We start from the raw sequence: 23,877 nt of genomic DNA, 5'->3' as shown, positions 1-23,877 counted from the left end.
TAGGACGTTATTAAGACTTTCATATTTAGACGTCCAATTAAATATATATATATATATATATATATATATATATATATATATATATATATATATATATATATATATATATATATATATATATATATATAGGTATGTGTTATTAACACAGACACACAAAATATCATTATTATTCTATAAAAAACAAAATGTCATGTTGCAACATTTCACTCATAGTTGCCTCACTATACTAGCAACTTACTTACACTTAATAACTAAACTCAATTTTCTTTTATTTAAAAATTGTATAGAAATTTGGAGAATAACTTTAAACTATAAATAACTAACCAAATTTAATAATATACCGAAACAAGCAGACATTTTTAATTAACTGATTTAACGCATAATACTTTATGCGCTAAATCAGTTAATTCATCAACCAAATTTTTTTTGAATACGACCTTTAAATGTCTTTTAGACGACTTAATTTTAAGGTAATTAAGACGTCTAACGTAGGTCTTAGGGATGTTAATAGGACGTCTAAATATGAAAGTCCTAATAACGTCCTAATGTAGACGTCACTAGGACGTCCTAATAAAATCGCCTGCACCTGACGTCTTTAGGACGTCTTGTTTTGGTCTATATTTCGCTGACCTTCTGTGGTCAGCGTCATCAGTTAATCATCCTAAAAATAATATATATATATATCTTAAAATATATATATATATATATATATATATATATATATATATATATATATATATATATATATATATATATATATACAGTGCGTTTCATAATTATAGCCGCATCCCCCATTTCTCTTAGTCCATGTTTTTCACAACGAATAAACAAATAGTATTAATGCTACTTCCTATGGATAAGTAAGAGTAGAAAAAGTACATGTGTTATAATCATTTTTGTTTTACTTACAGCCACCTATGGCCTAAAATCGATTTTACGTGCGTTTCATAATTATAACCGCAGCACGACCTAAAACCATGACGAAGGAAAACTAAGGCGCAGGTTTTTTTTCTAATAACCGATATAGCCACCACTGTTCTTAATAACCTCAAAAATGCGATTCGGCATGCTTTTGATCAGATTCTCAAGCAACTGGACTTCAATTTCATCCTAAGCTTTCAAAATCGCCATTTTTAGTTAGGCCACGGTCTGAAACTGACGATTATTCGCATACACACGTCGTACAAGCACTCCCCATAAATTCTCAATAGGACTTAAGTCGGGTGAACACGCGGGCCACTGTAAAAGTAGAATATTTTTCTCAATCAACCACGCTGTAGTGCTTTTGCTGGCATGAACACTTGCATTGTCTTGTTGAAAAGTCAAACGACGGCGTGGAAAACGTCGGATGAAAGGTAGAAGATTGTTCTGAAGTATCAGTTGGTATTCTTCACTGTTCTTTTTTGTCGAAGGAAACGCCAGTTGCAGTTTAGAGTGAACACAGAAAGCCCCCCATACCATTAGACTAGCACCACCAAAATTCCGTTTCAAGAAGAAATGTGGCTCTTTACGGAGGTCTCTCCAGTAGTGAGTTGTTCCATCTGGTCCATCCAGATTGAACTTTTTTTCATCACTAAAGATGACCTGATGTAGAAAAGTGAAAATAAAAACACCTTAATTCTTTAAATATAATTATTACTACCGAATTTAAAAATTCACTACCTTGGTCCAGTCAAGAGACATTTCCAACCAAAATCCAATCTCGCCTCTTTATGGCGTGGCAGCAGACGTGGCACAGGTAGCATTTTTTCTCGAACAATGTGTGGACCATGTTGTATGGTCCTCCAAATCGTACATTTTGACACATTCAGGCCTAATTCTCGTTTAACCTCGAGACAACTCTTGTTAGAATTCGAAACAGCTTGAATAATTTTGCGCTGGGTACGGTCACTGAGTCTTTTTGGACGTCCAGTATGCTCCTTTTGGCAGTAAGTAGCTGGACTAGCAAAGTAATTTCGTACTACGCGATCTGAACGTCCAATTAGTCGAGCAATTTCACGTTTGGGTTCTCCCTTTTTATGTAGAATTTGTATTTGGGCTCTTTCAGCTTCAGTTAATGTTTTCCCGCGAGGCATATTGCTACAATGAGCAAATAAATAAATGAATTAGGTAAGGAATAGTAATATATAATAAAAAAGTCATTACAGCATTAATAACACACATTTTTAAAGTTAACTTACATTTTAAATAAAAGTAATCATAAGTGCGGTTATAATTATGAAATGCCCGCAAAATTGATTTTGCGCTATTGCGTCCACTAACTAAAACAAAAATAATTATTGCACCAAAATTTTAATTTCTTTTACCTACATATTTAAAGTAATATGAGTAATATTTATTTAATTATTGTATTATATATAGATCTCAAGAAATTATGTGTGCGGCTATAACTATGAAACGCACTGTATATATATACATATATATATATATATATATATATATATATATATATATAAATATATATATATATATATTTATAAATATATATATATATATATATATATATATATATATATATATATATATATATATATATATATATATATATATATATATATATATACATATACATATATCACATGAATTTCGATAGGTTAGGAAAATGACAAGTTGCGTAAGATGGTTTTCCTCTAAACAAGACTTGAACTTAATGATAGGTAAGCTTTTGGTCAGTATGTTGACTGCTGTCGAAACACCTGCTCCACTGTTGACACTTTCATAACTATTGTATCTAAAACTAAATTCACCGTAGAGTAACAAGGAGTCACAATCAATTGTATCTGAAGTCTCATTGCACTACCTCTCAGCAAGAAAAATTAGATGTGGGCGGTATGGCATGTGGTTGATTGTGTTCTGGCCTTCAGCTCCTCAATTTTAATTTGATTTAGTGAGCATGGATTATTTTCCTAAAAAAAATGATGTTACTGATAAATTTTACTTTAAACTTTACTTTTAACATTGTGGCTTGACGGTTGTACCGGATGAGATAGTTGAGGCTAATTCAGCGTTTGTTCTCACTGGGGGTGAGCTTTCAGCAACGAGATTGTTGTGGATTGTGATTTTGAAGCATTGGCAATGGCGCCTGCAACGTCCTCGATGTTAACAATGACTGATCTTCAATGAATAACTATTGCTAAGTATTTAGTTATTGTTAGTTAGAGTTTTTTTTTCTTAGGAGAGTGCGGCGTTAAACTAATTAAAACTAAAGATTTGATTGTCTTCTCCGACTGAAAAAAAGGACAAGTACAACCCTACATATATTTTCAAAAACTCTATAGCATATATTATCAAAAACCTTATGACAAAATCCATATAGGAAATTAACTATCATTTTTGCTTTCAAAGGTTCCGATAATCATTACAGTGTGATTAGGGCAAGTTTATTTGAAACTTGTCAGTTTTTAATTTACATTACTTTGTTTAAAGGTAATTTTACTCTTACCCTTGCAAGTTAGGTACGATATTGTTTGTTAAAAATATAACTTCGTATTCTAAAGGTTTTTTTTAAAACAGCTTAACCCTGTTTTAGATATTTTTAAAGTACAACAATATGACGCTTATGTATATTTGAGATTTTTGGTCTTTATATTTGAATTTATATTTGGTCTTTATATTTGAATTTATATTTGTCTTTATATTTGAAAACCAGAACTATTTGTATAAACAGAATATTCGTATAACTAAAACTTTTTGTCTGATGAAAAAATCACAAAAAATAAAAAAAAGTGAACGGTTTAAATAATTATTATACCATTTATTAATATTTCGTTGCCGCGCATACATCGTATTTATACTTTCGTATTTATTTTTTTTTATCTAACGCCTTTACATCAATATTAATAAAAAAATTAGTATTCTTAATTCTAAAAAGGAGTGCTACTAATTTCTATTTAAAAGATCTACACATTACTTCACGATAAAATGAGTTATCCTAAGGATAACTCAATTTATCGTGAAAATTTTATGGTATTCATAGAAGTGTAAGGACTTCCTACACTTCCATGAATACGCATATGCGTATATGCGTTCTGTGAAAATTCTTGTCAGTAAAATGCGTTTTTGAAAGACATTTATAAGATTTAACATAATTTTTCGATCGATAAAAGTAACACAAAATGTTGGTTATCATCACTAAAGATTTTACAGTGTATATATCTATAATATATTTTCAATTATACTTACTTATTAAGTAATTACTTTTTTATTCATTATTATTATATATTATATAATACTAATTATATAATACTTGCTGTCAACATACGGGTCATGGTTTGTTCCGCACCCGACTATTTTTAAACTTGTTTTTTAATTCGGTCTTTATACTTCAATACATTTTAGCAAAAGTAGTATAATATATGTTACATGTATATATAATATGATGTAATCATATTTTTGTAAATATATTGTTATACGAATGAGAATGGAAACACATTTTGTTTTTGATCAAGGTCAAAAAGCAATATGGGTTTCTGTGAGTTAACCGGGTTCTTTCAAAATAGTGCAACATTAGTTTTTTATATTCATTGTTAACAAAACTTTATTACGTAAAAACAATGTTGTAATTTTAAAAACAAAAGATAGTAATGCAAAAATATCAACAGTTTATGCACAGAAAAGTTTCAGTCTCTGTTTAAAAGTAATAGTTTATGTGTAGACAGATGCAAGTCCTTGTCCGAAGATGTTTTAGGTATTTTTAGGAGACTTTGACATATAAGGAGTATGTCAAAGTCTACTACATATACCTAAATTATTATAAACTAGTAGTAAATAATAAAATCAGGTCAAAGGTATTGAATACGTGTTATTGACCTCAAAGTATCTTTAAAATGCTTGTTCACTATTTTGTTAGAACCCGTTGTTTTTTTTATTGTTGTTACGACTTTTAAATAATTTGATGGTCAACTAAATTGACTAATATATTTTCTAAAAATCAAATAAAATCGACTAAAACATTTTTGAAATCGACTAAGTCGACCAAAAGTCGATTTAGTCGAAATATGGAAATGAACTTTTTAAGATCATATTATTTAAATCAAAATCGAGTAATACAAAACAGCAGGACCGTTTCAATAACTTGACAATTCATTCCCGAACCCCAATGATTTAGAGACTGCACAGTGAGCCAGGTGGTTGACAAAACCTAAAAAATAAATATTTATTATATTCAAAACCATATAATAAAACATATTTGTAATACTCTCATTTAAAATTTTGAAAATTGTTTTGAGTATAATAGTATTTTTAAAACCACAAAAATCAGTTTCATGTAGGTCCTATTATAAAAAAAAAATTTTTTAAAAGCGTTAAATTTTTATTTTCTATGCATAGATATTGTAAACAGTAACTTTTAAAAACTTATGAGCTTACGGGATAAGTTTAAGTATTTAAACTATTTAACAGTAAAGCTTTACCAAAAAAATATAAACTAAAGATCGGCCTTTATAATACGCTTATAATCTGAATAAAATAACGAGGTAAGTTTTTAACGCTTAATACTTTTATTTTGTAAAAAAAGTGTCACATTATTTAGGAAACCTACGAGAACCTATATTAAATACTTGAACTCGTAAATGCAATATGTAAACAACCTATTTAAACTATATACAGTGCTCCTAACTTGTCCCTTTGGCTTTCTTTAACATTTTAAAATAATGATGTTATTTGCTTGAAATCAACTTTTATTTCTTGTATATAAAAATACACAAGTTTAGGTATGTACTTTTGTTTATACTTTTATATTTGTTTTTTAAACTATTTTACTCATTAATCATACAAAAATAAGGAAAAGTCAAAAAAATATATTTCGGATTTTTTCCGGATATTTTACCCAAACGATTTTCCGGATTTTTAAAATATGACCTGGATAATCTTCAAGTTAATGAAGATGGAAACCATGTTGCTTTTTAGAAAAAGCTTGTAACAGAACAAAAAGAATAAGCTTAACAATGTTATCAATATTTTATCTAGCCATTAATTAATTCATGCAATAAAATTGAAACTAAGAAGTGAGTTTAAGTAAAAAAAACTGGAACAAAAATTTCTGAAATTTGGAATAAAAACCCCATTAAACCTGCTTAGATTTGGAATAAAAACCCCATTAAACCTGCGCCACGGCCGCTATATACATATATATATATATATATATATATATATATATATATATATATATATATATATATATATATATATATATATATATATATATATATATATATATATATATATATATATACACCTGCAGGTTTTATATCAGGCAGGATTCACATCAAGCCTGATGAAGCTTTAGCATTAATTAATAATTATGATATATCAAAATTAACATTATAGCTTCTAAAAAAAAAGTTCTGAAAAAAACATTTATCCTTTATATAATGGTATAAGATCTTCCAATGCTAAATGCTATTCTAAGAACATTTAAATAGATGGCTATTCAGTACAAATACTGCTAAAAGATCTTCTAAAACACAATCTTAAAAAGCTATAAAAACATATATAAATAAACTATATTATATAATAAAATAAGTTATAATATACAATATAAAATATATTAAAATAAAAACTACTGTGTTAATCGCAATGCTAAGGAATTGACTAAACTGACGATTAGATGGTGGTACATGATATAGTATATACAAACAGGTAAGTTAAAATGAAAATAGTGATGAATGAAGAGTGCCAGTTGATTATTTGCATAGTACCTTTAGAACTCAGTAGACTTTATAATAATAAAAACGTTGGAGTATTATTCATCCAAAAAAAAAATACGTTATTATTTATCGAGATGATAAATAATCTACATACTTATTCAAAACATCGTGAACAAATAATGTCAATAATAGAGTTTCAAATCTATATATTTATTTATATTTTCTATATATTTCTTTATATTTAACTATATATTTCAAATCTATTATATAATAATATCGATAATAGAGTCAAATCTAGTGATTATTTTCCATTTATTCTGAAGTAAGTGTGTATTTTTATTTTAAAATTTGTTGCATAAATTTTTTTTTTCAATTTTATTTCATCAGAAGAGTTTGTTATTCAGTTCCACGATTTTAAGAAGTTATAGGATTTGAAATTTAAAAATTATAAATCCGCGTTTTTAAAGTTTTATAAAGTTTGTTAAATAATTTTTAGTATTAGCAACTATTTAACTAAAATTTATAATAAAAGTAAATATATCTTAATACAAAGTGACTCTTTGGACATATAAAGGGTTTTAGTAAAAAAAAAAAAAAAGATCAAAATAATTTTGTCCACCATCTCTAATATCCGGCCTACTGTGGACCGCCTTAAATGCTTGCTAAATACCTACAATCATATTGACAGTGTTATTGTAAAGATGCCTAATAGATTTTGGAGCTTTACGAATTAATTAAAAAATAATAATAACTTAATGAGATACATAACCGTGACTTTAATTAAATATAAATATTGCTATGCTGCTATGAATTGAATAAAACTTTATGAGAGTAAACAAAAGTGTGTAACAGCTATAATAGTACATTCTTGTGTTGATAAATAAACAAACAAAATTAAAAATTGAAAAATTAAATCGAATAATGAAGAATTAGAAATTAAGATTATTACTCGACTAAATCGACATTTAATCGATTGGTAGGAATTCCATATTCGATTAAATCGACAATTCGATTTTTCAAAGTCGACTAATTTTGACTTTCGATTTTCGGTCGATTTAGCTAAAGTCGACTACGAAGTCGAAGTCGACTACGAAGTCGAAGTCGACTACGAAGTCGAAGTCGACTACGAAGTCGAAGTCGACTACGAAGTCGAAGTCGACTACGAAGTCGAAGTCGACTACGAAGTCGAAGTCGACTACGAAGTCGAAGTCGACTACGAAGTCGAAGTCGACTACGAAGTCGAAGTCGACTACGAAGTCGAAGTCGACTACGAAGTCGACTACGAAGTCGAAGTCGACTACGAAGTCGAAGTCGACTTCGACTTCGTAGTCGACTTCGACTTCGTAGTCGACACTAATTTTTCGAATAAATTAGAATACGTAAAAAGCTACTTTGTGCGTTACTAATACCGTGGAAGTATAAAACAGATGGATGTTCATCAAGCCGCAAGCATCAAAGCAATTTCAAGTCGTCGCGGGAGTATGCTTGTGTCCGACAATAATAAATATCGAGTTTTACTGGATAAAAACAACAAAAAATCACTGAAATGATTTTTATTAAAACATTAAAAAAAAATTTTTTAAAGGTACGCTACTAAGTTTTAACCGTTAGTTATTGTAATTAACCGTAAGTTATTGTTCAATAAAATGTTTAATAAAACTCGGTAATTAAATAAAATCACTTTATTTTAAAAGCATATGTGAGTTTTAAGCTTCTTTTCTTGCTTTAAATCATAACACGACATTTGAATAAAAACACAGTCAAAACAATTTTTAAAAAGTCAAAAAAAAAGGTTTTCTAAATTCCTTAAGCCTAAAGTTTCATTAGTTGTATATCATAATTCCATTCATGCTTGTAATACTCCATTCATTTAATGTAAAGTTTAAGAAAAAGCCGTTATCTGCCGTTTCGTTACCGCCATTTTTAATGTTTACACTTAAATATTGTAGGCGAACCGTCAAAATATTATTTTTAAAGGTTCCTGTCTTTAAAGCGACTCTTTTAAGAGCGAAAATTTTAAGAGCGAAAATCAGGAAAGCGAAAAAATTAAAAGCGAATGGGTTGGGTTAAGCGAGAAAAAAATTTAATAACATTGGTGACATTTATTTTATATAAATGAGTTAATATTTAAAAAGAAAAACGCAATTGACTATTTATATTAAAATTGCTAATTTTCAAAGGTCATATTCTAGACAAGAATAAGTGGACAGAAGACTAGGTATTTTTATGGAATTAGAGAAATCAATTAAAAGCATACAACTCTCCATGAGGCTTTGACTAATTTAAATTTTAGCATCATTTAGGAGAGGAATAATTATTAATAAAGACTGGATTTTTTCATCTTAAAGGTGTTACAATTGGAGTGAGTCAATTTCAGAAATGAATTCATGAAGTTTATACTTTATATATTATTATCTTGATCAATGTTGTTACACTTGAAATATGTTGCTGTGCCTTTTAGATATTTTGTTTGGCTACTATTTTTTATGATGCTGTTTTGATTTAATTTGTTACTTATACAGAAAGCTGCACAGTTTTTTTTTTCCCACGTGTTCAATTTCAGCAATATTTTTGTGTCAAAATTATTTATAATTCATTTTACAGGAGGTAGTGTAAGATTATTTTATTTTTGACTACTTTCTTATTTTGCATTGTGCCATTCCAGACGATTAGCCATTCCAGACGATTTTTTTATAATTTAAAAAAACCTATATAATTTATATCATCGTATAGAGCTTGACCTGACTTAAAAAATGAGGGGTCATTCGACCTTTGAAGTTAAGCGGATCCAAAGTTATTGAATTTTTTGTTGTGCAAAAATTGATGGTTTTTTGACGAAAGTTATAAGGCCTAAGTATGAAAAATTTGCAGTGTTATGGCACCGAAAAAGAGAGTATTTTTAGATCATATTGACTTTTGAATAACTTTTGAACCGTTATTACATTTGACTTGAAATTTTCCATATTGATTCACAAACTATAAGAAAATAAAATACCAAAATAATTTTATTTAATTCAGTCGGGATTGTCCAGATTTGTCTATTTTCCAGACGTGGGTTTTAACTTATTTACTTAGTTTTGGTGTCATATTGTCTTTAGAATAACTTTTAAACCATTATTACATTTGAGTTTAAATTTTCCATAGTGATCCAACAATTATAAGAAAATAAAATACCCCAAAGTTTTTTTGTTCAACTGACGAGATTTACCAGAATCATCTATTTTACAGACTGATGGCTTTCACATATTTACTTAGTTTTGGAAAATAAAATTTGGGGTTATATTATAGTTACACCATACAAATATGCATAAAGGAATCATGGAATCCAAATCATACATCATTTTGAAATTATTGTTTAATTTACGGACCGGTCAGTAAATTACTGCAAAAGGGCATTAAAATCTGTCGAAATTATTCAGAATAACCTATTTAACAGACAGAAGATTCTTCAATAAAGTTAAAATTTAATTTTTAATAAAAATAACTTATAGCAAACGAACTTTCTGAAATTTGGAGTACTTACAACTGCAATAGGCAGGTATAACAGCAGAAATTATATCTAAAATGTAAAAATACTATTATTAGAAACACAGATACACAATAACGTGTTAAAAACATTTTGTTAATTCATTTTAAAAATATATAAATTCAAAACATTTAAAACTAAATTAGTATAAAATAAGAAACTTACTCTTTAAGATTGCTTATGTGAACCTATGAAAACGCCTAAGATAAAAAAAAAATGAAAATAACATAGAAAAATGTTTTTGATCTAAAACTTATTTCACTTACTTTCACTTTCAATTTAATTTTTATTATTTAACCAAAACAAACGCAAAAATCAAAACAGATAACGTCATTAAATACGTGAACAAAAGCATATATATATACACATAATTTATATATGCAAATCCTAAGTACCAATTCTTTAGGTAAACTTAAATAAATACTTGATTTAAATAGAGGAAAGGCTAAACTTGCAATTTCCACCTGGAAGTTTTTCAAAAACATTTTTTTTTCTATATATATCAACCTAGAAGTTTTTAAACGCTGAGAACTAAAATTTTTTGTATAAATGTTAAAAAACGTCCAGATTCCATTAGATTCCTCGTCCTTTTCTTAATAAATATGGAAAGTTTTATAAAAATTAGATGTGTTTAAGATCTTAGGAACCCTTACCTTCAAGAGCTTCGTTTTAAAAAAACGTTCCCGCGGCAAGTTTTTTTATGAAAAGTGGTCTCAAGATATGGGTAATATATAAATGAAGCCATTCAAAACTTAGTACTTTCTATATATGGTTGGAAAGAGATTGAGTAACAATAACTGATGCAAAAAACCTCAAAGCGCTGGCTTAACCGTACAAAAAGAGAGCAAAGTTTATAAAAATTACGTGTTTTTTGTCAAACATCAAATGTTTTTTGTTAAGCCGTGAAATCGCTAACTTATACAGAAAGCTGAACAGTTTTTTTTTTCCCACGTGTTCAATTTCAGCAATATTTTTGTGTCAAAATTATTTATAATTCACTTTACAGGAGGGAGTGTAAGATTATTTTATTTTTGACTACTTTCTTATTTTGCATTGTGGTTGTTTTTATTTTTTAGAACACTTTAAGGATATGATTTAATCATTAACTGGGTGAATTCTTCTTGGTTGATGCCTAAAAGATTTTTTGAAGGCAGTTCTGCATTATGCGTTTTATTGTAGTATAAAAACATGCCAATAATCCAAAAATTATTCTGCGTAATGTTATTTGGATCGTTTGCATGTAAAATTAAAAATTCAGTCATTATTTGTGAAAAAGATTCTGCTTAAATGAAAAAGATTTATAAGGTGTCCTTGGCTAATTAGTTTAACAAGTTTCAATTGTGATGATTGACTGGTGAGAAACTTATTTACTTTTTATGCTTTAACTAAATGATTTGTTATTGTTAATAGTTATGTTATGAATTGTTTGTGACCTAAGTAAAAAAAGTTTTTATTTCTTCATTTGCATTACTTAGCATAAATATTTAATAATTTTTTCTACAGATTGGTTAGTAATAGCCTTTATTATCTTATTTGTTTGATGTTCAGTATACTGTTATATGTTTTTGAACTAGATAAAATAGTTTTTAAAACATAAATTACTGCAGACTATAGATGAATCTAATTTTAGTTTACTTCTTAGGAAATTTTATATCATTTACTTAGTTTATTGTATTGCTAATTGTTTATATTACTAAAATAGAATTTTTTTACAAAAAAAAAGTGTAAAATGTATAACATCCCAGCTAATACAATACGTTGGGCTAACATTAGAAATATTTTTTTTTTTTAAACATCTTTATTTCCAACAAGGCTGCAAGCAACTACTGTTACAGAAAAGATAAAGTTTATAGAGCAAGATAACGAATAACAGAAAAATTAATAGATTGTGAACTATATGAATCAGGAAAACAAGATGAAGCAAGTGAAAAAAAAAGTTTAAGGAAAAAAACTAGACAAATAAGAATTTTGGGAGCACTTAGGAACAGTCATAGTAAAACAATTAGACTTTATTGAATGATGAGTAACACAAGAATGAATTTTAGTAGATGGCATAAGTGACGCTAGCTCTTTAGAGCAGTATCCATTATAGTATTTATAAAAAATAGAAAGAGAAGCAACATTACGATAATGTTATAATGGTTAGAGGTTGGCTGCAAAAGCAGCTCCTTGTTTGCTGCAAGAGAAAGTCAAGGTGCAAAAACAATTCATTTTTGCACCTTGTCTATAAGAGAAAGGACATCACTAGAAGATCCGCCCAAGATATGACGAAAGTGTTCCATACAAGGATCGATTTAGGATTTATAGAGATAAGATATTTATAGAGATTTGCATTGATGTATGCTTATAAATTTAAAAACATATCATAAGTTGACAATATATTCAAAGGCTAAATTTTAGCACAATTGTTATAAGCAAAAGATCTTTGCACACTACCAATTTGGCATTTATGCTTCAAGGGTTGTTTATTGTAAACATTTTTTTTTCTATTTTGTTCTATTTTTGTTCTATTTATTTTTTTGTATAAAGCTAATTTAAAAAAAGGCTCATAAGTTTAGAAGCTTTAATACAATATAATAAGTTTTGACACTTCTGTTCTGAACAAGAATAGTTTATTGAACATCATATGAATTAAAATATCAAATAGTTTTTTAACCTCTTATTCAAATTGGCTTAAATGTAGAAATAAACACAGACCAATAATGACAGTGCTTAGCATTCACCTAATTAAAAGACTCAAAAAACCATATTGCATATTCAAAGCGCATTATTACTGAGTGCAAGGAATCTTAAAATTAAGCACAAAATAAAGCAGATTTACTTAAGAATATATAAAATCTATCGACATTTGCCCAAAAACTACCCTTAAAAAAAACATAGAACTTCAAAAACATACATCTACAATATTTTTGTAAAAAATCAGCAAAGAACAATATGTAACCCAACCAGTCCGCAAATATATCAAATAGCAAGAGAAAATATTTACTTTAGGACTAAAATAGTCACTGCATACATTAGTTTAAAAAAATTTTTATAAAGAGAACATTATTTCTTATAACAGATCATAAACATAAGCATAAGTGATAAATTTGATACAAACTGATAAAAGTTTGCCTTAGTTTACATAAATAGGAATACTTGTAGATATTATTATCTACTAGATAATAATTTATATTAAAAACTAACCTTCATATGTCTCTTTTTTAAATATGTTGCGTTGATATATTTGCCCTGGCTTTTAGTTAATGAATAAAAATTTAAACATCAATTCTTGAGGTTTAACTATCTAATCATTTCTAAAAGCATCAAGGGTAAACAGCCTAACTCACCATACCTAATCAAAATAAAAGCACATTATTAATTTGCATCTTTTTAATTTTAAGAATAATTTTATTTAAACAAAGAAACAATCTTTTGCTTGAAATGTAATGTATAAATATCAAAAAAGAAACTAAAATGAAATAATATGAATAAGAAATTATGCAAGTCTATTTTTTATCAGATAACTTATAGTGCAAAAATAATTTTTATGGAAGATTTTAAACTATTTTGTCGCACTGTAACTATTACTCTCAGCTAAAATACGAAATAAATAAATAATTCTAAACTATATACAATAAGTTTTTTTTATTTATTTAATCTAATAAACTGTAACTGTAACTATAACTCTCAGCTAGAATACCAAATATATAAATAATTCTAAACGATAACTAAAAAATAAAAAATATAAACAATTTAAAAAAAAAAAAAATTCAAACGCCAAATAATCTATATTATAACATTGAAATAATAACAAAATCACAAAAAATTATCTCAATAATAACATTGTTGTTGTTGCTGAATTATCACGATACTCGATTTCCCGGTTTTCGCTTTTAAACTTTTCGCTTTAACGTTCTTTCGCTTTAAAACTTTTCGCTCTCACGTTCTTTCGCTTTTAAACTTTTCGCTCTGACGTCCCACTACCATTTTTAAATTATTTAGAACGTTTCTACTTACGTCATCGTATAAAGATTAGACGTTTAAGTACCGTCTTGATGTCGTTTTTTGGTTTGTTTATGAAATAAAAGGTTGCAAGCATTTTCCCGAAAGATTTCAATGCGGTTGAACTTTCATCTGTTTTATACTTCCATGCTAATACTAGTAATTAGTGATTGACCGAAATTCTGTTTCGGTATCGTTTTCGGCCGAAAATTATTTATTTATTACTAACGTAATAAATACCAACTCTTTACCGTGAGATGATACAGCTGTAACAGTTTTATATCTATTTTATGTGCGGCCGTGGCGCAGTGGTTAAAGCGCTTGCTTTATAAGCAGGAGATCCAGGTTCGAAACGAGCTCTGGACAAATTTTCGCGTCACGGTAAGGAAGGAGGCGTGAACTTCTTGGTTAAATGCACTTTCGCGGTGTTCTGTGACAAGGCCGTAAGGACTTCTTGGGGCACCTAAAAAAAAAAAATATATCTTTACGTGCAATAGTATGCGCCATAAATAAAATTAATCAAAAACTGTAAAACCAAACTTATAGACGTATAGAAGTTTTTTTTGCCACAAACTGACGTCAATGCAAAATATTTTTTGGCTTAACTATTAGATTAGCATTTTATAATAGCTATAGCCATAGCTAAGGCCGTGTAGTTTTTAATGACCTAAGACCTTTTTAGTTTTGCCATATGTTAGCTTTAAGTACAAACGTCTTTAGGATATGTTGAGTTTGCAGGCAGTGTATGAAACAATCGTGTATAAAATATCTATAAAATGAGAAAACTTTAAAATTTTGTTTTAACAATTAGCAATCTTTTTTGCTATATTCTTATTTTTTGCTATAAATATATAAGCAAGGTTAAAAAAATTTCAAAATTATTACGCTAAAGAGAGGTCTCAAACCCCACGAAACGATACTGATGACAGTGCACTAAACCACTGAGCTATCAATGATATGCATTTAGGAGAAAAACAAACCTACCAAGCCAACATTGACAGACGGGTACCGTATGGTTTTTGTCTGGGCTTACGGGAACGGGATTTTGACGGGTAAGTGTTTTGATTTCCGTACGGGCCCCATATGATAAAAAAATCAAGCAAATTTGCTTGATTGGGTTTTACCTGGTTTATATCAGGGCCGAAGGATCTGGGGAATTGACAGGATTCCCATAAGGTTCCCAAAAGGTTTAACTTAATAATTACAATCATTACAAAACTTACACGATGGTTACCATTTATAATTCGTAATGTGCGTGAAATATATTTAAAAACTTAACTTTTATGCATCATATTTTTTGTATATATTACATTTACATAGTAATTAAAGAGAATTTTTTTTTTCGGTGTATTTTTTCACTGTGAAACTCCATTAAAAAAACGTTGTTTTAAAATTTCATTTATTTTTTACTACTATAAAAAGAATTTTTTCATTTTTTCAATTTCATAAATTTACAAAGTTTAACAAATATGTTTAACTTATGTTCTATAACTATTAAACATGCAGTAATTATTTCATTAAGACACTGTTTGGATTTTTAAAATGATCAAAATACAAAATTTTGTTTCTGCTAGTGATGGTAATAACTGCTTTGAGGTTAATCAAAATATTGGTTTGGTCAGAAACATTTAAAAAGAGCAAATAGGCGAATGTGGTGATGAATAGGTTATATTTAGGGAATTTAAAGCTTTTAAATCGTTTTTAGAGATCCACTCTTTTCCATTGATTTTTCTATAGCAAAATGACTGATGTTAACAAAGTTTACCCACCGTCAGATATAAATATTAAGTGTTTACATATAAATGCAAAAAAATGTCTTTACTGTTATGCATCAAATGCATTTTTTATTCATTGATATTTTTTGACTTTGATTTAAAATTGTACGCTTGTAATATTAACAATAATATTATAATATACATAATAATAAGTTATACTTACAATACTTATACTTGTAAATACTGATTATACTTAAGTTTACAATATGATAAAATTTTTATTAATATGAACTTTTGTCACTAAAAGTGACTTCAACAACCAGAATATATTTTTGATAAATGTTAGTAATGACAGGTTAGTAAATATAATTATAATAATAATAGTAAAAATTTTATTTATTAGATTTAGTGAGAGTCTTATGTATGATAGACTTGCATGAACTTTGGGGGACAAATATAATGAATGGAGTAAATATTGCTTTTGTTTATTCCCACGATTAGGGTAAGAAAATAATATTCAAGTATAAACAACACATGTTTTATGATAAAGTATATATCACATTAAATATGTTGCCTATAAAGTAGAGATTGCAACAGATACTTCAGCTTCAGCTTTAAACTTATAAGCTTCAAATTAAAGCTGAAGCTGATCAAGTCAGTTTAATTAGCTTGATAGCTGATAGTAAAGGAGAATAATGCTCCATAAGTATTTTATATTAAAAAAAAACATGTAGGAAATTATCTAATCTAAAATAGTGACAAAATTTAAGCACACATGTAAAAAAATTTTAAATAAAATTTTCCAAAAGTTGCTGCTGTTTATAATGTTGCTGTCAGAGCCTTCAAAACAAATCTTTAAAAACACCCAAATTGGTGTTTTTAGACATTTGTTTAAAAAGTGGTGCCCAAAAACCTAATTCCATTTTTAATTATCTACATAATTTTTTTGTAGAGTTCAAAGTTCTTCTAAAAGAACTAAAATGGTTTTATCTATGAAAATATTGAGTATGAAATCAATCTTGCTGTTACCATATATGATGCAAAAGCTAGAGCATTTGTTAAATGTATTAAGGGACACAATGGTTATAACTGATGTGAGCGTTGTGTTCAGAAAGGAGAGTGGTGTGGCAAGATACTACACATATTTCATCAATTTTAAGCACTGATTCAGATTTTTGTCATCAAAAGCATTCTGAACATCTTAGTGGTGTTTTAAATTGAATTAAATTTTGACATGGTTTCAAAGTTTCCTTTAGATTTTATGCATCTTGTATGTTTAGGGGTATGGAAAGACTTATCAACTTATAGTTAAATGGCCCAAATGGTAAATGTTGATAGTTAATGTTATAGATAAATAGCCAAAACGGTAAATGGATACTTTTCTGCAAATCTGGTTGTTGTGTAGGTTGTTTGCAATAAGAACTTCTCACCAATAAGTCAACAAATCGTAGATGTTTCGGGTAATCCAACTGATCAAATTTGTCCTAATTAATTCTTTGAGCGTTCACCAGGATAATGATCTGCATGATTAGAATTTTACTAACTTATACAAATGGCCTTAGAATAATACTAGTTACATTGACACATATGTAAAACTTCGTGTGTTTCTTTTACTGTTGTTGTGTATATTCATTCTGCTGTATTCTTTAATGCTGTCCCTTCTCTCTGATGTGTGGGGTGTGAGCAGGAAGAACCTCTCACCAACAGGTCAACTAATTTGGAGATGTTCAGGGTAATTCAACTGAACAAATTGTTTTAATTAGTTTTTACAGCTATCGCCTACTATACCTAGATCACAAACTCCATTCGTAATACTAGATTGGCCTATACTCATTTTCTCACAATTATATTAGATGCATGAACACATCCGTAAAACGTTGCGTGTCCTTTTTACTGTTGCTGTGTATATTCATTCGGGTGTACTCTTAAATGCTATTCCTTTGATCCCTTGGTTGTGTGAGATGTTAGCAGTAAGAACATACAGGTCATTGAATTGAAGATGTTCCGGGTAACTGACTGAACAATTCGTTTTGAGTGGTTTTTACAGCTATCACCTACTATACCTGGATCATGAACAGCATGAGTAGAACTGGATTGACATATAATTATTGTCTCATAATTGTATTAGCTGCATGGAGACATCTGTAATACAATGTTTGTTTTGTTTTCATTGTACACTCTTATAATTTTTCTTCTGATCTGGTTTTGGTGTGGGGTGTTTGCAATAAGAACTTCTCACCTACAGGTCAACAAATCAGAGATGTTCTAAGTAATCTGATTGACTGATTTGTTTTAATTAATTCTTTGAGCTGTCACCTACCATACCTGGATCCTGATCTGAATGAGAAGTATTGGGGTTACCAACATCTATTGTCGTAGAATAATAAAGGAAAAATAGATATATATATTTTTTAAACATTGTGTTCCTTTTTTACTGTTCCTATTTAATACGGTATGCGATCAGTAACCATTGCATTGAGACACTGTTTACAATTTAAAATTATCAAGGTTTAGAGTGTTTTGTTTCAGCTAATGAAGGTGATAATTGTTTAAAAATTTGAAAAAAAAAATGGTTTAGTTTAAAAGGTTTTAAAAAGCAGACAAACCCTGTGACAAATAGGTTATGGTTGAATATGCAGCTTTTTAGTCATTTTATTTAGTCATATTAATTTATATATATATATATATATATATATATATATATATATATATATATATATATATATATATATATATATATATATATATATATATATAGTATTTTGTAATTTTAGCGGTTTTTTTTGTTTTTGAATTTGTATTCAATGGCTGATGATTGCTGTATAGGCATGAAACTTAAAGTACCATAGAAAAAGTTGTTTTTTCTTCGTTAATATATATGTATATATATATATATATATATATATATATATATATATATATATATATATATATATATATATATATATATATATATATATTGGGTGATTTTTTTAATAATTTTTGAAATTTTCATAAAATTTAACTTCTCTTTAGACCCAACGTGATATGGGTCTAAAGAGAAGTTAAATGTTATGAAAATTTCAAAAATAATTTAAAAAATCACCCAATATATATATATATATATCTATATATATATCTATATATATATATATATATATATATATATATATATATATATATATATATATATATATATATATATATATATATATATATATATATTGGGTGATTTTTTTAATTATTTTTGAAATTTTCATAAAGTTTAACTTCTCTTTAGACCCAACGTGATATGCTTTAAAAAAAAAATATATATATATATATATATATATATATATTTATGTATGTATATACATATATATATTTGTATTGATGTATTTAATATATATATATATATATATATATATATATATAAATATATATATATATATAAATATATATATATATGTATATATATATATATATATATATATATATATATATATATATATATATATATATATATATATATATATATATATATATACAAAGGATAACAAAATTGTTTGTAAATTCTTGTTGAAATCGCTTTAACTATCATTATTCAATATATAACGAAAGAAATAATATTTAATTTAAAGAAAGTTATATCAAAAAGTCAATAAATAATTAAAATCAGTTTTTTGATGTGACAAAAGTCTTAGTACAACCCCGTTATCTGTTGATTATGTTTACATTAGCTTTATATTTTCAATGATTTTGTTTTCAGTGTTAATAAAATTGTCATTTTTAAACCCAATTGGACATTTTGTGCAATAAAAAATTAGTAATTTTGACAATGAAGCCTACTAGAAAAGAGTTGCCAGAAGTGATGAAGAATATTGTTGTTTTTCACTATCAAAATGGGAAATCACTGTCACAGATAAAAGAAATGCTTTGTATTTCAAAATTCACGGTTCGGTCTGAAGAGTACCAAGAAAGAAGCCCTTCATTTCTAAGAAGAATTGAAAAGCACATTTAGGATTTGCTAAAAAATATGTTTCCTATGATGCCTAAAGAGTTCATATGATGCCTAAAGAGTTCTGGGAGACTGTAATTTTTGCTGATGAGAGCAAATTTAATTTGTTTGGATCGGATGGACGTGTCATTGTTTGGAGAAGACCAAATACAGAGTTAGAAAAGCGAAATATGGTAGCAACAGTCAAACATGGCGGGGCGATGTCATGATTTGGGGTTGTATGGCAACTTCTAGGGTTGGTAAATTGCATTTTATAGAAACTACCATGAACGCCCATGTTTATATTGATGTCCTAAAACAAAACTTAAACCAAAGTGCTGAAAAATTGGGGTTGACTAGTGTATATAAGTAATACCAGGACAACGATCCAAAACATAGTGCTTTACAACTGTCCCAGAGTGCTTAAAACACCAACTCAAAGTCCAGATCTCAACCCAATTGAGCATTTATGGTCAGAATTGGAAATTGAACTGCATAAAATTCACTTCACTATCAAACCACAAGTGAAAATGGCCTTAGAGAGGGTATGGAATTGTTTAGGTTGTGAAATCACAAAAAAAACTGGTTCATTCTATACCAGATTGATTGAGAGTTGTTATAAAAAGCAAGGGAAAAACAACATGTTATTGAAATTTGGTTTCCTGATACCTTTTTTAACACTTTTTTATTTTTTTCTGAATGATTTTTATATCGTACAAAGACTTTTGTAATATTTTAAACAAGAACTTTTTCATGTATCTAAGTTTTTGAAAGAATTTTCTAAAAATGTCATTTTTTTTTTTCCAGATAAAAATTAATGTCGCATTAATTTTGATCAATAAAAAGAATTTTGTGCATAATTTCACAGACAAAACCTGATAAAATATATAAAAAATGACTAAATTTATTAAATAATTCACTGTACGATGACATTTGTAACCCTCTGTATGTATGTATGTATGTATGTATGTATGTATGTATGTATGTATGTATGTATGTATGTATGTATGTATGTATGTATGTATGTATGTATGTATGTATGTATGTATGTATGTATGGAAGGATGGATGGATGGATGGATGGATGGAGGGATTGATGGATGGATGTATAAAGTTATATACAATATATATATAAAGTTGTAAACAATATATATATCAAAATATGTTCAATATAAGTATAAAATTATATTTATATAATAGTTTTATATAATTTATTTATCCATTTATTATATGAATCACAAGCATGTGCTTATTTATTACAAGTACATTTTAAAACGTTGAAATAAATGTTTATTATAAAATTAAAGGTTATATTTTTCTACCTTCGATGGTGAAAATTACATTTTTATCTGAAGAGTTTTAGGAGAAATCGTAAGAGTTTTATAACATATTAAAAATAATGTATGTGTTACCTATAAAATTTAAGACTAACATTTAACTTTAATTTTTTTACAGGTCGTATTGAAACGAGATATTGCGTAAAGAGGTTTTTAAAGAAGTCGTTTAAATAACAATTGAAAAGCTTCCAATTCGCGAGATAACCGTGAAAGCATTCGATACACGATTAAAAAAATTTTAAAAGTTTGGGCCCCTTTTGTCAATGTTGGCTGGGTAATTTTAAATCTCTTATAAGCTCTACGTATGCAGAAAAAGTGTGCATGTTAATTTTTTTGCTCTTTAAAAAATTATTTAGAATGAATTATTTTACTAAAAAATATTGAGGTAAAAAAGGAATAATTATATAGAAATGATCGTTGTGGAATAGATAAGTATAGAAATGATAGGTTTGGTAAAGACCCGTATTTTATAGGTCTAGAATATGTATATAAGAAAAAGGTATAGAATGGGTTGGTATGGAATAAACTTACAAAGATTCGTGTTTTTACGGGTCTGGCAGGTAGTATTTAAAGAATACCTAAATAAGATGATAAAACGCCTATTTTGAAACAAAGAAATGAATTTTATAAAACTATATAAGTTTATTGCAATAAAAAATTTTGAGCAAAATTTCCTGGAATGTTTCCGGAAATTTTTTACCTAGAATTTTTCAACAACAGAAATTAATTTTCTTTCGCTGAAATTTCGGTTTCAATTTCCGTAAGAGTTAGCCAAAACGTCGGTTTTGGTTTCAATACCGTGCTAATATACACAAAACTTCGGTTTATTTCGGTTTCGGTGTATTTTTTGTTTTGATCGATCACTAATAGTGATCAAAATAAAGTTTCGTTAAATTTAGATTTTTGTTGATGTTATTCATATAGTAAGTTCAGCAGATTTATGTACGGAATTTATGTGCAGCTTTTTTGCTTTAATTTAGAAACCAAAACTAAACTTAGCTTAGTTTTATCATCTTCAAATAATCTCCCCTTTTTATTAGGGAACAAGGGCAATAAATAAGACATAAGCACAGAGAATTTTTTTTTACAAACATAAAACAAAGAAAGAAATTGAAAAGCAAAAAGAGCAAATTCAAATTTTACATGTTTTAAGAAAAATAAAGCCACAGTACCCAATAAATTAGGAAAAAAATCTTATATCAATTTTTTTTATTAGGGTTACCTCCTTCTATTTATACAAAGTGGGCGTCAGTATGGCCGCAACAAAAGTAAAAAAAAACGGCCTAGTAAACAAAACAGGCTATAACGATAATCTCAAAAGTAGATTGTTTCTCTCACACAAACAATATTTAATTAACTCAATATTCTAAATGTATATAACGAAACCTTTATCGTATTCTTATCTTCCTATTTAAACTTGATAAAAATTATTACCAAACTTATTTAATTCATTTTTTGAAAAAATAAATCACACTACCAGATTTTCAAAAAATAATTACTCTTAATCCAAAACATATTATTCAGCTACTAAATTCTATATTTTTATTAAAGGGCCTAAGCTGTGGAATACTCTATTAGATAATGAACTGAAAACTAATTCAAATGTTATTTAATAATACATTTATCTTTTATTTTAAACGATAGTCTTATTGTAAATTTTTATTAATGGAACGAATGGTTAAATGCTCTTTTTAGCTCATACTTTCTGGTTCGTATTTTATATTATTTCATTTTGTTTTACTAAACAATTCTTAAATAAATATAGTTTTAAAAATCAATTCTTAAATATACAAATTTTTAAATATACTTAGCAAATCTTATATATATATGTATATATATATATATATATATATATATATATATATATATATATATATATATATATATATATATAATATATATATATATATATATATATACATATATATATATATATATATATATATATATATATATATATATATATATATATATATATATATATATATATATATATATATATGTGTGTGTGTGTGTGTGTGTGTGTGTGTGTGTAAATTATGTTAGTGTATTTTACAAATAGAGTGCTCAATGTTCTTAAAGAACAGAGCAATAATAAATTAGTAAAAAACACTTATCTAACTTTTATCTTCTACTTGAAGTTTCACCATTGCTGGATCATCAGGAAGAGTTCTTCCTGATGATCCAGCAATGGTGAAACTTCAAGTAGAAGATAAAAGTTAGATAAGTGTTTTTTACTAATTTATGTATATATATATATATATATATATATATATATATATATATATATATATATATATATATATATAAATTAGGATTGTAAATTATTTTCTTATAAGCAAATACACAACTTAGTAAAGTAACATAATGCCTACCATAGCACTTCATTCAGCCAAAGAAACGTCTACAATTAAGTATCAAAAGTAGGCCAACGTATTGCCGACAACATTTAGCATACACGATATCAACGTTGGCTCAATAATCATAGGTCCACGCAATGCAAAACTTAATACTTAGTTAGACCAACTTAGCGTCTAAAACTTTTTATTAACATAAAACAAACCCAGTTAAATAGGCATTATGCGCCTACAAATTAAAACCTTGAGTAGGACGACGTACAGCCGAAAACGTCGAGTATATCCAACGCTAAAGGTGGCACACTAGGCAGCTAGTCATATTCCAAAACAGCGTCAACATACTGCTAACTCAAACAC

The 23,877-nt window shown here is 27.4% G+C and overlaps 1 long non-coding RNA gene across 1 annotated transcript; it reads right to left on the bottom strand.

Moving 5' to 3' along the window:
* Nucleotides 1-5,045: 5,045 nt before the first annotated feature.
* On the bottom strand, nucleotides 5,046-21,385 carry LOC136088937 (uncharacterized). The gene is made up of 6 exons (XR_010642651.1): nucleotides 21,239-21,385; nucleotides 13,998-14,620; nucleotides 13,360-13,507; nucleotides 10,339-10,373; nucleotides 10,171-10,206; nucleotides 5,046-5,140 (listed from the first exon to the last, which is right to left on the bottom strand). It is a non-coding gene; the product is annotated as an uncharacterized LOC136088937 (long non-coding RNA).
* Nucleotides 21,386-23,877: the final 2,492 nt, after the last annotated feature.

This window comes from Hydra vulgaris, chromosome 12 (genome assembly GCF_038396675.1).
Source record: "Hydra vulgaris chromosome 12, alternate assembly HydraT2T_AEP".
Lineage (NCBI taxonomy): Eukaryota > Metazoa > Cnidaria > Hydrozoa > Anthoathecata > Hydridae > Hydra > Hydra vulgaris.
This window is presented reverse-complemented; position numbering and strand designations above follow the sequence as displayed.